General features: G+C 48.2%; 1 long non-coding RNA gene across 1 annotated transcript; it reads left to right on the top strand.

The window, feature by feature from the left end:
- Positions 1 to 5,190: 5,190 nt before the first annotated feature.
- Positions 5,191 to 6,257, top strand: LOC149365649 (uncharacterized). The gene is made up of 3 exons (XR_016292752.1): positions 5,191 to 5,445; positions 5,684 to 5,784; positions 6,060 to 6,257. It is a non-coding gene; the product is annotated as an uncharacterized LOC149365649 (long non-coding RNA).
- Positions 6,258 to 16,626: the final 10,369 nt, after the last annotated feature.

Below are 16,626 nucleotides of genomic sequence, written 5' to 3'. Positions count from 1 at the left end.
TAATACACATTTCCAGGGCACGCTTCCCGCTTGTGCTGCTGCTGTGATTCTCGTTAAAGCTCGATTGGCTGTTCGCTTTCGGCCAGAACAGGAACCGGTACGTCGACGTACACTCCATACACGAATAATACGCTTATATGGTAGTAAAAAGGTACTAAGGTGTCCTCTAGCGCAGTCTCTTTTATAAAAGAGAATGCGATAGAGGAGAGCTTACTACCTCTTTACGCCTTTCTTTCTAGAGTGTATAGAGTGCATTGGGCTGCCAGAAAATAGCAAAAAATTAAATGTCCAGTCCTGACGTCGAAATAAGATTTAAGAAAGGAGAGTGGAAACGTGGACTGCCGGGACAGGCGCATTGACTGTGGCCCTGCTTTTTCACAAATAGTCCGCGCAACCTAATAAAAAAAAACAAATAAAAATGGCAGATCGTTTAGCATCGAAATATTGTGCGAAAACACACCACACGACCAAGCAACTTCCATACTACGTGAACTTGCAGTATCCAAGGCAACTTTCATACCATGTGATCATAGAATATACAAGGCAACTTTGATACCACGTGACCAAGCAACTGTCATACTACCTAAGCCTACGGTATCCACTGGGAGGGTCACATCACGTGACCGTTCAAGTAGAAACACAGTATTTAAACTTTGATACCACGTGACCATTTCAGTATTAACAGTATACAGGGCGACTTTCATACCACGTGACCAAGCAACTGTCATACTACCTAAGCCTACGGTATCCACTGGGAGGGTCACATCACGTGACCGTTCAAGTAGAAACACAGTATCTAAACTTTGATACCACGTGACCATTTCAGTATTAACAGTATACAGGGCGACTTTCATACCACGTGACCAAACAACTGCCATACCACGTGAGCATACTGTATCCATTGGGACTGTCACATCACGTGACCATTCAAGTAGAAAAACAGTATTTAAAGTTTGATACGCCGTGACCATTCCAGTATTAGCACAGTATACAAGGCGTCTTTCGTTCCACGTGACCTCGCAGTATCCACTTCCACGCAGTCTTCGATTTCATTTAAACAGCGATGTCTTCCTTAGTAATTCCTCTGAGTCAGGCAGCTCCAAAGTTACGTTGATAAATCCTTTCAGCACTGCTGCTACTGGATGAACACTTCACCTCGCTGCTCCAGACGTGACGTTCGCTTTTGCATACGCGCTATCGCTTGCTGGCAGGCGTCGAGAGGCCGGCGCGGCGTGAACACAGTCAGACGATAATGGCGGCATGGGCGGACTACAGAATGCCAGTGTTACTCACGAAATCATGGTTCGCGTTTTTCTGGGGCAATTTTTAACCTTGAGTAAAAAAAAATAATTTAATATACTGTCCAGGTGCCTGTATAGTAGCACTCTCATTTAAAAATTGTGCGATGGACTACTTTTCTTTTTTTGAGTGAAGGCGTTCGCGCAAAACTCTTTTCCTTAAGCCAGAGCAGGTGAGGTTAAATTTCAGAGTACGCCTCCTTCCTCCATCGACAATCCGCGGAAAGGAGACCTCACGGAATGTTAGGAAGTGCTTGAAGGAATGGATGCTTTTAGAATTTAGGCGTAAGGCTCCGACACTACCACCGTGAATGTGTGCGGCCTGCGTGAAGTCTTAGTTGCTAAACCGTTCATGTCGTTTTTGTGAAATAGGGGGTTCAAAAAACGTTAGCAAAGAGTTAGAAAACGGGATATGGGAAGTTCTTCCGCCGCATTTCACCATGTTCCACATGTTGTTCTTGTTGTTGTGTCCATCGCATGGTTTCCTTTTCCTCTTTTTCTTCTATCAGTTTTTCCCTGTTTCATCTTTCGCTCCTTTTCTTTTCTGCCTTGCGTTCGTTCTACGAGTTGCCATCCGTGGAGCTTTGAAGGCTCACACCTGAGTACGCGGCGGTCCCTACGTCGCAGGCATTCAACTCACCTTCGTAATTTCTGTCTCCGTTTATATTCCCATTTCCTGCCTGAAAGCTTCTTTCGATTAAAAAAAGAATGATAGACCTCCTATCTTTCGTTCCAAAAAGAAAAACACTTCAAGTCTACGAATTCAGCGTAGTGTTTACTTCCTCAAGAAACGGCCGCCTTGACTGCGCCTCTGCAGACGCGACACTCTCGTCATGCTCGCCTGCTCTGCTTCCATTCTTTTTCGGCTTCTCGGCGTTTCGGAGAGTTTGACAACTAAGCGCGCAAAAACATGAAGGAAATGAGGAAAACCAAACAGCATTTTCAAGTGCTTCTCTGCCTCCATGGTGACGCGCAAACGAAAATGAATAAGTGCATCGCAGTGTCAGGAAAACAAACATGTAAGTTTGAAAATAAAGGACACAAAAAACTCTTCGCTCGCGTTGTTGCAGTTCCTGCCAGAAGTTCCCGAAGTATGCTAGCTGTAGGCGGCCTGCGTAGCTTCAGCTTCGGTGATCAATCGTCATTTTCGTTTCATCTTTGCGGATTCTTGCTCCTATAACTGCTCCTGTTTCGTTCCCCCAGCAGTCACCTGCGCTCGTTTGTTTTCATTTCTTTGCGCTAACTTTACATTCCGGAAGGATTTGAAGAGAGGTTTTTGTCAGAAACTTAGAATTTCTTCAAAAGTTCTCCTCCTATGCATATAAGGTGTTATTTCTTCTGTTAGTGTTATCTGTAATGTTGTGTGTGGGGACGTGCTCTTGGTGAGTTGTTTCTTGCGAGAGACCATGCGGTAAAAAAGATAGTGAGTCGAGAGCATTTTGTTAGCAATGCAGGGCTCACTCTTCACGATTTATTGAACAACGCTTTATGATGCAGCTGAAAGCCACATCCACTTCGACGTGATTCTCGTGATTCTAATTCAGCTTGTTATCCTCTGCGAACGTGAGCGCAATTTAAAGTAGCTACCCGTTAAAACTGTTACTAATAACGCTACAGCAACTCGATATAGAAGCGATTATAGTGACGGCAGCAATATGAATGAACTATTTTCATCGATCGTTTGTTGATAACATGAATCCTGGTTCTTGGTCCAGTGTTTTATGGGAATGCCCAAGGTGGAGTAGATTTGTAATAAGGGAGCAATTATTCATTAGCATGCACCCAAGCCCAGCCCTGCGGCAGCAGAGGAAGCTCTACAGCTTTCACAGAAACTTCACAATTGACTAAAATTTCTGCCTGGTTGAGGGTTCGAACCAGGGTCCGCCACCTGTTTGGGACAGGTGCTCTAACTCGAAGTTCCCACTTCTAGTTGTCGATCACTTCGTTGTCACCCTGCCATCTGCTGAACATCCTGGTTACTTGAGCTGGTAAAGCGACTATCCCAGTGGCATTCAGTGGACCCGGGTTTGAATCCCGGACCAGGACGTATTTTTCTTTACTTAGGAAGTTTCTGTGTAAACTGCATAGCTTTCCTTTGAAGCCATATGGCTCTGCTTGGGTGGATGTCAATGAGTATTTACTGCCTTACAATCCCGGTTGTTCATGCGGTCTCGTTTGCTTCTACGACATAGTATTCCTGGTGATGTCTCAGTTACTTTTACTGGTACTGTTGCTGCAGCTACGAAACGCTCAAAACTTATCTATACATTTTCACATACTGTAGCCTCGCGTGTGGCTCTTGCAGCAGGGATAAAAATAATGACAAGACGCTTACCACTGTGCAACGCGAGATTCAGGGAGAGGTGCTGGGGTATTTATACTTTACGATACGTTGAGGAAGAGAATATGAGAGCCCCCTATTGAAAAATCCGGTATCGCGGCAAACCGGATTTTACCGGAACATATCGGTTTCATACCGGTCCGGTATCACTCTCATACCGGCGAGACCCGTCCGGTTTGATGGTTATACCGGTTCATACCGGTCCGGTATCGATCCCAAACCGGACAGACCGCTCCGGTACGGAGCTCATACCGGACAGTCCATTCCCGGTTCGAAGCTCAAACTGGACAGACCATCCGGTACGGAGCTCAAACCGGACAGACTAGTCCGGTACGGAGCTCAAACCGGACATACCAGCCTGTATTCAGAGCGATATGTGCCGCGGTTTTGGTGCTTGGTCTGCAGATTGACTGTTGTAAGCCAGCAGATATTTTTTAGGGGAAAGGTGGGGGCAGCGCGCGCATAAGTGCGATAATCAACACATACGCGGTTTTGTTGAAAGGGCTAGGAAAAGAAAAGGGCTAAGCGTGAGCTTCGCAGTGGCAAAACATGCAGTTTGTGCATGATTTGGTGATTTGAGGGCAACCGCCATATTGGCTTCCCGTGCAGCACCCTGACAAAGTCAAGGCGGCTGTGTGCGGGCACACGGCTAGTATATATCCGCCAGCAGCCTTCGTAAGTCCTGCGCAGATTACTCTGGATTTCACAGTGCAGAACTTCACGACTGGCTGATAAACATGGCGAGCCTCCGGTGACTGCGCCAGAGGCTCCAAAAGGTTTGTTACTGTCGCGTTCATTGCAGCAGCTGTTCGCTAGCGGCAGTCTGTAGCGACGCATCGATGAAGAAAGAAAATTCTTGGTTTTCGTGCAGGAATTCTTTGCACTTCTTCTTCGTCAAGTGATTGCCCATTGATAACGCAACTTGTCCAAGTGCCATCCCGAGCGGCCCCACCCTTCACTTTATCAGGAAGGCATACTAATCACAAATCGCCCAGAACATTTCTATCGACGAACAAGATATCAACGGAGCCGGCAGCTTGCGGTGTTCCCTCAAGGGCGACGCTTCGTGCTAGCTAGAAGATACAGCGCTCGAGAGAACAAAATAAAAACAAAAACCACCTGGAGAAACCTTACGCGAGTAACCCGTCTTTACGCAAATTTTTTAAAGCTTTTTTTTTTCTCTCATCACCGCCTTCTCTGCTTTTCCTGGGTCCGTCACAACAAAAAAAACCTGCGCATTCCTGGTCTTTCTATCGGGCTTTGTTCCTTCCCCTTGGGCTCCTCTGTGTCTGTCAACCCACGACCGAACATCATAAGCCGCCCTCCCGACCACGCTTCCCGCGACTTCCATGAAGTGGCGAGGAGGTTCCGATTCTACTTGTTCACTGTCCCCGGCCGCATCGCGGTGACTTTTTGCAAAAGTGCCCCCCCCCCCCCCCCCACCCCCGCCTTTCCTGCGTTTGTTTGGAACAGGTTTTTACTTCTCTCCTGCGGCTGGGTTGAGTGTCAAGCGATGAAGGTAGTTGGGAAAACACGCTGGCACTCGCTCGTTGGCGTTGAATTTGTGTTATACAATTTTTTGCGCCTTTCTTCGTGTTGCCTTGATCAATCCATGATCAAAGATGACATCGCCTTTTATGCGTACGTCCAGTGCAAATATGGTGGAGCCCTATCATCCTTGTCTCAGTGATGAATGACTTCGCTCCGAAAGACGTGAGTGGTGAACATTTGACCGGTGGAGGCCGGTGGTGAACATTTGACCGGTGGAAGGCGGATTTTATGACGGCGACGTCGTGCTGCTAGGACGTAAGTACGCATTTTAAATCACTCTGTTCTTTAAGTACTGCCTCCGTCTCGGTTATATGCTCGGCGTCAACAGAAACGTTCTAACTGTTCAGTGTCTTTTTAACTAAAACTTTGTAGACTGCACAGCGTAGAGGGACGAAATAGCGCAGAATTTTCTTTCAGTTACATACCGAAATTGCTTGTCCTTCATGATAGCACGGCTAAAATTAGTTTTATAGTTTGTATTATTTCTTTACAGAGGCACATGGTGTATACGTGCGAGAGCAATCATTGATAAGCGTCCTGAGGGGGAGCGGCTCAAGACCTTGAACAAACATCACGCATCGCATCAATGCTGCGGTATGTGCCGTAAATAATGGAGGATGACCACGCAAGCATCGCAATTGTCTGAGCAACCTGTTTACACACCAACAATGTTACGACGCAGATTTGCAATACATTATTGATTCAAATATGGAAGGCGGTAGGTGCATTCACGATACTGAGCATTGCCAATGCTCAGGGCCTGGCGTCTTGAGACGCCTGGCTTGTCTGTGGCTTGTCTGGGCCCACGGGAGCCCGCATTTCAGAGCCCCGTTTGTGCTACTGGGGTATGCATTTGTTATTGCATACAGGTCCACCTCGGGAATGGAATTTTTATTCCTTCGGCAACGTGCGCAGCAGTTATGGTGGCACCCAAAGATTCGCGTTTCTGTAAAGACGCAGCCTTTGGACGACTCCACAACTCCTGGAAAGGGGCGTTACAGGGCAAGCTTGCCATCGGAACCTGAAGTCAGAAGCCTCCACAGTGGGCAGAAAGCCAATGACCCCTGAAAAGCTAAAAGCCATTGGCCGTAAGTTGCATGTCACAGTGCTCAATGCATTATGTTGTGTGTCAGTGCGCAATTAAATGATAAGCTGGGGGCATTATGTACTACCAATCATATTTTCTTTTCTGCAGGTGCTTTTGACTACTTCATTGGCCAGCACCCTGTAGAGACCCCAGCGCCGGTAGATCGTCGCAAAGAGTTAAATTATTACCTTAGTGAGCTGGTTCAAGACATGCGGAAAAAATAAACATCTTTTGGAGTTTTTGATGCATTATAATATTCACCAAGCTACCAATACTTTGGTAAAAGGTGGGAGCAAATAACACAATGGCACATCGACTGCAATGCGAGTTGCTGATAATCGCAGATTACCAGTTTCTGAGGCTCTGTATATTTCAGCATTTGGCATGTACACTTATGTCCCCAGTTTTTGGGCAGATTTAGTCCAAGTGGGATTTATTTGAAGCATTTTATTCTGCCTTTGTCCTGTGATACAGGGCCTTCCTGTATAATACGGGCCTAGCCTGTTTAATACAGGACTGTCCTGTATTCCGGTATGAATTTTAAACCGGAACCGCATACCGGGTTATTGTACAGGATTTGCGATACTGGAGTATCCTGTACAAAACAGGAGAGTCCTGTATTATACAGGACTGTCCTGTTTTATACAGGATATTCCAGTAATCCGGTATTGCAAATCCTGTACAATAACCCGGTATGCGGTTCCGGTTTAAAATTCATACCGGATTTTTCAGTAGGGCCATTTCTCACCTGCGTAGCGCTCTTTTTAGTTTTGCACACATACTCGCTTTTTTACAAGCACTCCTCTCCAGTCCGCTGCTCTATGCGAGCGATGCCCCCGATGAAACTCTCCTGTAGCGGCGCGTTTCCCAGCAGCCTCTACAGATTGACCGCGCTATATTGAGGCGAAAGCCTTTAATGCCTCATCGTCGACAGAAGATTGTCAGCAGAGGTGTCACGCTTCTGGAATCGGGCCAACTGTGGTACAGTGGCGCAACCTCCTCCCCTCCTTAACAACCGGCGAGCCGCTGGGGGGCGCAGCTGTGCATAGCAACCGTGACGTCACACAGCAGCGGTAGAACGAGCGTGCGCGCGCGTCGATGGTGGCAGCTGCACCGCCGCTCCTTCGCCAGACATCTGGTTGCAGTCGAGTGAGTGAGACGCATGGCTCAGAAGCGGCCCAGCGATTCCGCGCCAAGGGGTTCGAGGGAGCGGCAGTGGGTTGACCACAAGGCTTTCGCCAAGCACACTTTAGAATTTCCATAGTGTCTTCGGTAATTTTTTCCTCCGCTATCGCCATACGCTCTTCTTAGGCAGTAACCCTCTTTCCTTCTTCTAGGGTAACCAGCTTTCGCACGGCTCGTAGAGTAACCACACTCCTGTTACGCCTTCCTGCGCTTCCGCAATACCTTCCTCATTCCCCACTAACCCTACTCCTCCTTTAAGAGTGACTGCCCTACGGTGGTTCTCGTGGCAACCACCCTCCCGCTGCGACTTCTTACGCTCTCTCCATACCCATCCTGATCCTACCACGGTAGCAATCCTCCGGTTGGGGGACTCCTCCGCTCTCTTCATTCTCTGCACACCCTCCCCCTTGGTAACCACCTTTGCTCCCATGGCAACGCAGATATCGGTTACACCACGACATACTACTGCTACAACTACTATTGCTACTACGAAATGCTACTATTACTACTACAAGTCTAAACTCAGGAACAGCCGCCTCACAGCTGTTGCAACGAAAACAATATACGAACAGAGTGGAAACAGTAAGCAGCACATACCGTACAAAAAGGAAGAACAAAGAAAAGCAATGGGGGTGAAAGTCACCTACGACACTGTGTAACTAAAAAAATGTTTCAAAGAAAGAGCACGAATAAGATAAGGAAAGGAGTTCGAAGTTTGTATAATTCGCAGAACAAAAACGGCAGTTGTATATGTCGGTACGGGAAATAAAAGGCGATATGTTTAGTTCTTGATAGGTTCTTAATGATAATAGGTTATAAAATTTTAAATATTTGCGGGTGATCAAACCATCGAGCGTTAATTGAGGTGTGCCAGAACTTCTACCATATAACACGAGGACGAGAGGAATGTGGAGGGAACCAAACTTCAGACATATAGGAAGGAGGCTAAAATTTCTTCCATATCAATAAAATATAGAACGCGCAACCTTTATTTGAAGCCATCGAAATTTGTCATGGCTGCCATATTCAACGTCCACCAAAATGGCGGCTGTCCGATGTTGAATGTGCTTCTCGACTCAGTTGGCAGCTCTCTTGACTTTCGGTGTTCGGGTCGGAAATCCTTAATCAGGAAAGGCGCTAAGAAGAAACAGATGAGACGAGACAATAAGGGGTGGGGGTACACCCCGAAGAAGAGGAGCAGAAGGGGACAGCTGGGGATGTAAGGGAGGGGTGGGCTTAGATGGATAGACTCCCTGACAGAGTCCCTTTCTCCTCTTATGATCGACGGCGTCTGGAAGGCAGCGAAGACAACAAGGCTTCTACACGACGTCCGCAGAACACTGTCGCCCGTTTGCCTGTCTTTTATCTCTCATCGGAGGCATAGCTCTCACTGTCTGTTAAGATGGATAGTTAGCAGAGGCAGCGGTTTGACACCAGTGATGAGCTGATAAGATTCATGCGGTGCCTGCGGGGAACGGTGTTCATATTGTGTCGCCCCGCTTTGTGTCACTGAAAGGGTTCGCCAACAGCAAGGCAACTCTGACTCTCACGTTCTTTTAGTATCCATTTTACGGCTGGTACCAAACACATTCGCATTCTCTCTGAAAACTGTTACGCTATACTTTAAAAGTACGTCATCCTTCAAAGATGACAAATCGCTGTATATCAGAGGGTTTTCGAAAAGATCATCGAAAGCTTTCCGGTGGCACGCAGTATGTGGGTCCATGCGGTGAATTTCGGGAGCTATGGGGGCCTCGTTATTCTCTGCTATGATCGTGCGTATGGCGCCCTCTGTGTTCTTAGCGATGCACTAAAGCATGAAAATGCACACTGTGGCGCGGAAGGTGTGGCACATTCCCGATTTCTTTGAGAGGTTGGAAGGTGCGGGGAAGGAAAGAGCGTTCTTAAAATCATATAGAAAAACCTGGCACCACCGAAACGACTGTACCACTGCGATCTAAGCAGGAGGGAGTAAAAAGAGAGTAAACTCTCCTCTGGCGCACTCCAAAAGGGAGTAATCTCGGAGTCCTCCGCTCTCCGGCTCCCCCGAACCAGATGGGTAGCGACTGTGACTCGTCCCCTTTCTCTGCAGGAAAAACGACTTACCGGGCCTTTTTTTTTTTCGAGTACAGACGCGGCAAACAGGCATAGCGCCGGGGACTTCACTGTAGGGCGTTAATCACAGGAACGACTTGGAGGGAAAAATAATTCGGGAGACACTTAATCTACTTATTAAGGGTATGATGCGATAGCGTTAATGTGCTGCTTCAGCTGTCTACTCGGCGTATCACTTCGAGGCACGGACACTGTTCTTGATTTTATTTTATTTTTCATATTTTCTTCCATGCTGTCTTTATTCTATTTTTATTTTTATTTATTTACAGTAAGATGTACAAGTCCTCCCTTTAATGAAGTTCAGCCAACGTTTCTGAGCGATCAAAGGGTAGCGCGCCCGGCTCACGCCTAAGGGGCTGCGGTTTTAGTTTCTGCTCGAGCAATTTTTTTTTTTCAGCGCAGTTGCTTTCCTGTCTTCGGAGGAAACAAATAATAGAGGTGGACTGACTTCATGACCCTCAGGTATATTAACGCCCCCTAATATAGCGCAGCACACGGGCGCTTTTATGATATCGCCCCGATTCGACAGCGGCTTCCACGGTGGGGATGGAACCCGACAATTCACGCTCAGCAGCCGACTAGCGACCGTCTCAGTTGACACTAGTTTGAGCTCCTGCCCTGCCTTTTAATGCCACGCATCTATTGAACGTGGAAGCTGCTTGGCCGTCCTCCTTTAACGCTATAGTTAACCGACAACTTCATTCTCCACATATCGTTCCCTGAGATGAAGGCTCTTAAAAAATCGCCATAGTGCGATGATTACAGTGAGACTCAAGACCAATGTGCTTTTATTGGCAACACAGAAAGTTAAAATGAACTTGAATAGCACCGCATAGGTTAGCAAAAAAGCTTGTATTAAATAAAGCGTTGATATCTCCGAATGTTTTGTTGCCGAGGCAGCACATAGCAGAACTCGGGTGTGTGACGGAAAGAAAGCAATGGAATAAAGATTAATAAATGTGGAAACAAAGTGGGAACAATAACAGGCTACGACTGTCTCACATTTATATCCGAAGCTACAGAAACAAGGTTGCTTTGGTTGGTTTATGGGGTTTTTACGTCCGAAAGCGACTAAGTTTATGACGGATACCGTAGTGAAGAGCTGCGGATAAATTCGACCACCTGCGATGTTTTAACACGCACTGACACCGCATAGTACAGGGGCTTCCAGAATTTCGCCTCCAGTGAAATGCGGCCGCCGAGGCCAGGGATCGAACCCGCGTCTTTCGGGTCAGCAGCCAAGAACCATTACCACTGAGCCAACGCCGCGGCTGCTAACGGAGCAGCGGATATAACGGGACAATAAACGGTTAAGCGCCAGTCGATATTCGGAAAACCTCTAAGCTTTACGCGAAGAGTCCGGAGCCGGTCTAAACTTTACCCTAGGGACTCGAGTGGGTTGTGGTAGACGCGCGACTGTTCGGCTCTACACGAAGTGTGAACGTCGAATTTCATCACGATAGATGCACCTTTTCAGTCAGTCAATCGAGATGAGATCATCGCGCCTGATCGTCGCTCTGCTCTGCAGTGCTCGAATAGGAAAGCCGTTGGAGACCATAAGAATACCCGAGGGCCGCTTCTAAGCGATCGCAGTTTTTCGAATGGGTATTCTTTTTTCTTCTTTTCTATGAGAATTTCAACTGCCTGAAGCTCGAATTGTAGGAAAAAGCTCAGAGTCCCTTCGGCTGAAACACAACACTGTAAGAAGAAAAAAAGAAAGCTCAATGACTCTTCAGCTCTAACGAAATATTTTCAAGAAAAGCTCGCAGACTCCGGCTGATTCCTTAAAGTAGACACAAACTCAGATTCTTCTGTTTAAACCTGAAATTTTAGGGAATAGCTGGCAGGCTCGTGCTGAAACCGAATTTTTCGGGGGAAATCTCACATGCAGATACTCATGTTGAAAACTAAAACTCTAAAGAAAAAAATCTCCAAGACTGCTCAGCTGAGACCGCAAGAAGTCGCAAAATGTTCACAGACCCTTTAGCTAAAATAAGAAATTGCAAGGAAACACTTAAAGCCTTTTTTAACGTAAACCGCAATTAAGCGGAAAAGCTCGGAGACTATACGCTTTCAGCCAATGCGTTGAGGTGACGCCGACTCCTTTACTGTATCCACTGCATTCACTGCTCTTCTCCCCGATATACGGGTCTCCTAACTACGCTCGATAACGTCTCGGGAGCGGCTACAAAACACAAGAACATTCCCGTCATCTCAATTTCATCATGTGAACTCACGATTCCTTCGCTAAAAGATACCAATGCTCGTACGGCTACAAAGATGGTGACAGTGGTGTCACTCACCACCAGAAATATCCTTCGTACACCTGTTGCTCTAACAAGACAAGCTGAAAGGGCGACGGAGGACGGTGAACTGAAGCGCTCCTCGAGACAACGCTCTGCTCAGATAACCCGGCCAGGCGCATCAATGCGATAGCACTACAAGCCTTATCGGGAAGAAGATGTGTAATCAAAAGCTAAATTCACTGATTGCCTTGACGGAAGTGACGACACTAGACGGGAGCATTCCCACTGGCTAGAGAGAAGTGACGTCAGCAGAAGGGTGTATCCCTATTGGGAGGAAGAAAGTGACGTCACTAGAACGGAGGTGATACCGTAGAAGGCATCAAAAGCTGCTAATATTATCGCATTGGCAAGACGTAGCTGAATTAGGCACCCCTGTGAAGTTTCGCTTTTAGCGTTTTTCACGCAGATTTGCACCATCAACATTCAATGAGGTCCAAACAAAATAGCATCCATTTTCACTCGCAGAAGCCTGATCCGCTCTTGAATAGTCAGGTACGTTTATATGGAAGAAATCGTTCAGGAAAGATGAAGAAAATGAAGCAAACTGTAGTACATAGGTGGCGCTGTGAATGGTTTGCTTTGCTGCTGCTTCTGAAAACTGCCAGCGCAAGCCGCTCGATGCATGACAGAAGAGGTACCATACTCCGACTTATAAGACCCGCGCGCCTCACTCATTGCCGTCCTACTTTTGGTGGAAAACATCTTATCATGTTCCTACCCAACAAGAAGAGTATGACGGCGACAAAGTTTGGTTCGGTTTGGTTTATTGGGGTTTAACGTCCCAAAGCGACTCAGGCTTTGAGAAACCCCGTAGGGAAGGGCTCCGGAAATTTCGACCACCTGGGGTTTTTTAACGTGCACTGACATCGCACAGTACACGGGCCTCTAGAATTTCGCCTCCATCGAAATTCAGCCGCCACGGCCGCGATCGAACCCGCGTCTTTCGGGCCAGCAGCCGAGCGCCGTAACCACTGAGCCACCGCGGCAGGATGACTGCGACAAAGTAATAATATTCATCATCATTGCGTAAGCTGGGCTTCAAACTTACAAACAACAGCACAAATAAAACACCAAAAGAAGAACACAGACAAAAAAAGCGCATGTACTCTTGGTTGTAAGTTTTTGTGCCTCGCCTGCAATTCGCGCTAGAAATTTTGTCTTTTCATTAAAAACCCAACTACTGTACTCGACATCTTTTCGACCAATAGAGCGGGAGATTAATGGACAGATGGAAGATAGGAGCGTCCGCTTTAAACGTAGTGGCAGCAATTGCCATCATGTTCGGTTGTCTTTCTTTGTATTTTTTTTTTAAATGCATGTTGCGAACAGCTCACCTTTTGCACTGAACACCTCCCCCCCCCCCCCCTCCCCTCCGTTTCTCCTTTTTCCGTTTCTGTCGATGGCTCGAGCGATAGCCGTTTCTGTTCTTCTCTCCCCTAGGACCCCCTCTTTCCCACCTACGCTATGTATTGGCCTGCGCAGCCAGAGCAAACGCTCATTCCCCGCCAGCCGTGTCTGCGTCTGCTTGCCCATTGCTGAGTAGCTGGCCATGTAACAGTGGCGACGAGGGCGTTCCTTTTTACCCATGCCACCAAGACGCATCCTGAAGCTTCCTGCCTTCAAGCTGGCTCGGAGCCCACAGTGATTAACCTACAGTTGCCGGACTTCGACGAAACAAAAGATAAGTGGAATACTTACCTAGTCAGAGCAGAAGCGTATTCCGAAGCGAACAGTGTAACGGACTCGTCTAAGTGCAGTGCAGGTTTCGGCGTTGTCTAGCAAAACGGTTGAAGTGCTAGCTGCCAGAGTTACCCCATGAGCGCCAAATGAATTGGCTTACAAGGAAGTCGTTCAAAATTTGGACGAGCCCTACGATCCGAAGAAGTACAAGCTAGGTAACCTAGAGCTAGAATTTCTTCAACCTCCCACAGCTTCCCGGCGAAACCGCTAGCACGTTTCTCGTTGTCCCCCAATAGCAGACAACTGCAATTTCGGCACGTCGCTTGGACGCATGCTAAGAGATCCCATTGTCTACGACGTGCGCTCCGTCACCATGCAGGAGCAAATGTTTGCAAAAAAGTATTTACCGCTAGAAGAGGCCCAAGCGTTGGCACTTTCTGCCGAAGCAGCTGTAAACGTTGCTGTAATGATGCCAGTATCGGCGCCTATGCTTAAGCTGCAATCTTCCCAGACCATGTCGGTTTAAGCTTCACGTGTTCGTTTCGTGCCGCAGCAGTGTGGTAGGTGTGGTAGCGGCAAACATGACGAAAACAGCTGTAGCTGGGTCCCAGAAAGGTGTTACCGCTGCGGGTACCAAGGTCATCTGGCAAATATCTGTCGAATCGCCGGCAGTATACAGGCCGCGTCACACCGCAAATAGTGAAGTGAAAGGCTATGGATCTTGAAGAAGCCGTGCCTGAGCACGACAGTGCTGAGGCGCATTCATGTTCATTACTTTCTGCATGAAAAGGCCGCCTCAAGCCCCCGATAGGTGTACTTTCACATGGGATGGCGTGCAACTTCATGTGGAACTGGATACAGGGTCGCTTGTCTGCGTCACGTTTTTGACAACCATCGCGAACAGTGGCCGGCGCTTAAGCCTTCGCGTGTGAAGTTATATGTTATGTTGGATCAGGGCCAGTGCTGGGAGAACTGCAGCTGTGTGTGCAATGCAAGACTGTTTCCGTACACTGATCGCTTCTCGTGCTCAACTGCTCCAAATCTTTGCGGCCGAGACCTGATTTCTTTGCTTGACAGAGCGGGGGTTCCAGTTCTCCGGTGTCGACGCCAGACCTTGCAGACGCACCGCAAGAATCTACAGGAGCGATAAACAACTTAGTCGGCGACCACTACGGTGTGTTTTCTCTGGATCTCTGTCTGATCGAGGGGTCTCCTGCAGCTGGAGCCGTGCCGAAAGGAAACATCCATTCCGTACTCTTTACTGGACCGGCTATCGAAAGATCTAGACCGCCTGGTCTCTATTCTATCCATGCTCCCTAAGCAATTGTCACTTATGCCACAGGTTCCGAAGTGCTGCATCAAGCGCTCGTGATCACGAGCCCCCACGAGAGTCGGGTGTACAACAGAGCCATAGTCTTCACCTGCAAAAGTGGCAGCGCAGGAAGCAGTTCTACGACGGCCACTGCATCGGTTTAATTTTTAAGAAAAGTTGTTCAAGGACCACCTTTCGCGTCGAGCCCCCCCCCCCCTCCTTTCCCTCTTTTGTGCTGCTGTTGATGGCTCAAGCGATAGCCGTTTTTCCTGTTCTCTCCCTCTGGACCCCCTTCCCACTTATACTGTATATTTGGCTGCGCTGCCAGAATAAATCCACTCCTCGCCAGCTCTCTCCGTCTCCTTGCGTGCTGCTGAGTAGCTGGCGCCGATGTAACAATGCACATGCCGAGCTCATCGCAGCTGCTGAGCCGAACCACGGCCTGTCTTGCTACGCAGCGGTTTTTATTAGCTTTCTCTTAAAGCATATTCTATTGTCACCTTTCGTTGTTTTATTTGTATTCGCAAAAAAATGCCCCTTTTCGAAGCTTAAAGTTGCGGAATACAATGTTTCCTCAATTACAACTAATTTACGGGGCACGTCTAGCTACAAGCAGCTTCAATAGATGGCGCCCGTGGCTCTAGCGGCGGCGCGACTTTACCGTTGGGGAGAGAACAGTTGGCAGTGCTTTAGCTCTGGTTAAACCTGGAGGATTGCGAAGGTGAAGAGGCGCGAGAGAGAGGGGGCGATGGAGAGCGCGCGGCAGCGGCCCCGGCACGCTAGCTATGCCCCGCTACTGAACATGCGCAATTGGCGAGCGCGGCGGCGGCACCCCTGAAGCCGCGTTCACACTAGCCCGATCGGTTCAGAGCGATTTCCGCCGCGCGACGACAGACATGGCGGCGCCCTTCGAAGCAGGACTAGGGTGGCTAGACTAGCCGGACCCTGCGCTTCGGACTGAATTCTCGTTGGTGCCTTTTAAAGCGACAGCTTTACTACTTGCACTTTCAGCCTTTGCCGTGGCGCGGCGGTGCCACCATTGACCTGTGTGACGTCATGTGTGACATCACGCCGAAGAGAAGGGCGACCGACTCGCGCCGTCGCAAGCCGCGGCGGTGCCACCACCGGCGCCTAACTCCTGCGCTCTCCGCCAGGAGCGCGATTGAGGCGTTACGCTGAAGAGATTAAGCTCTACTCACGTCGCTAGAAAGCAGTAGCTGTGCCAACCACCAGCGGCTTAACATTGCTTCGCGATCTCGCGCCGTCCGTGTGCGACGGCGGTGCACATGCACGGCGGCCTGACTGGACTGGATTGAACTGGATTGAATTAGTATACATTAGATTAGATTAGATTACATTGGATTGGATTGTATAACCGATGCATCGCCACAAGTCTAACCACAAGCACCTCCACCAGCTACACTACCAGCTGAACCATGGCGTAGGTAGGGATATTGCTTTTGCAATTACCGGACTTAACCAAGCTAAGCCATAGCGAATTTTTTCAGTGCGTTCACTGGCCATAAATGGGGCACCGGTCTTTGTCTTACCTCTCCGTGTTTCGGTCTGAACACGCGATATCTAGCAATAGCCTTTGGTTAAAAATGGGCTGGATGCAAGCATGTGCAGCTAAACTCATAGGATTTCATCTTCATTTCTTGCCTTCCTTATCGCGGCGGCTTTGGGATTTGCGAAATGCATAGTTCGGTCGTTCTAGACATGTGTTTTGCCCTCTGTACGTAAGCATGCAT

The sequence above is a fragment of the Amblyomma mixtum genome, chromosome 1 (assembly GCF_055824585.1).
Source record: "Amblyomma mixtum isolate Tamu chromosome 1, ASM5582458v1, whole genome shotgun sequence".
Taxonomy (NCBI): Eukaryota; Metazoa; Arthropoda; class Arachnida; order Ixodida; family Ixodidae; genus Amblyomma; species Amblyomma mixtum.
Note: the sequence above shows the minus strand (reverse complement) of the source record. Positions and strands in the feature narration are given on the sequence as shown.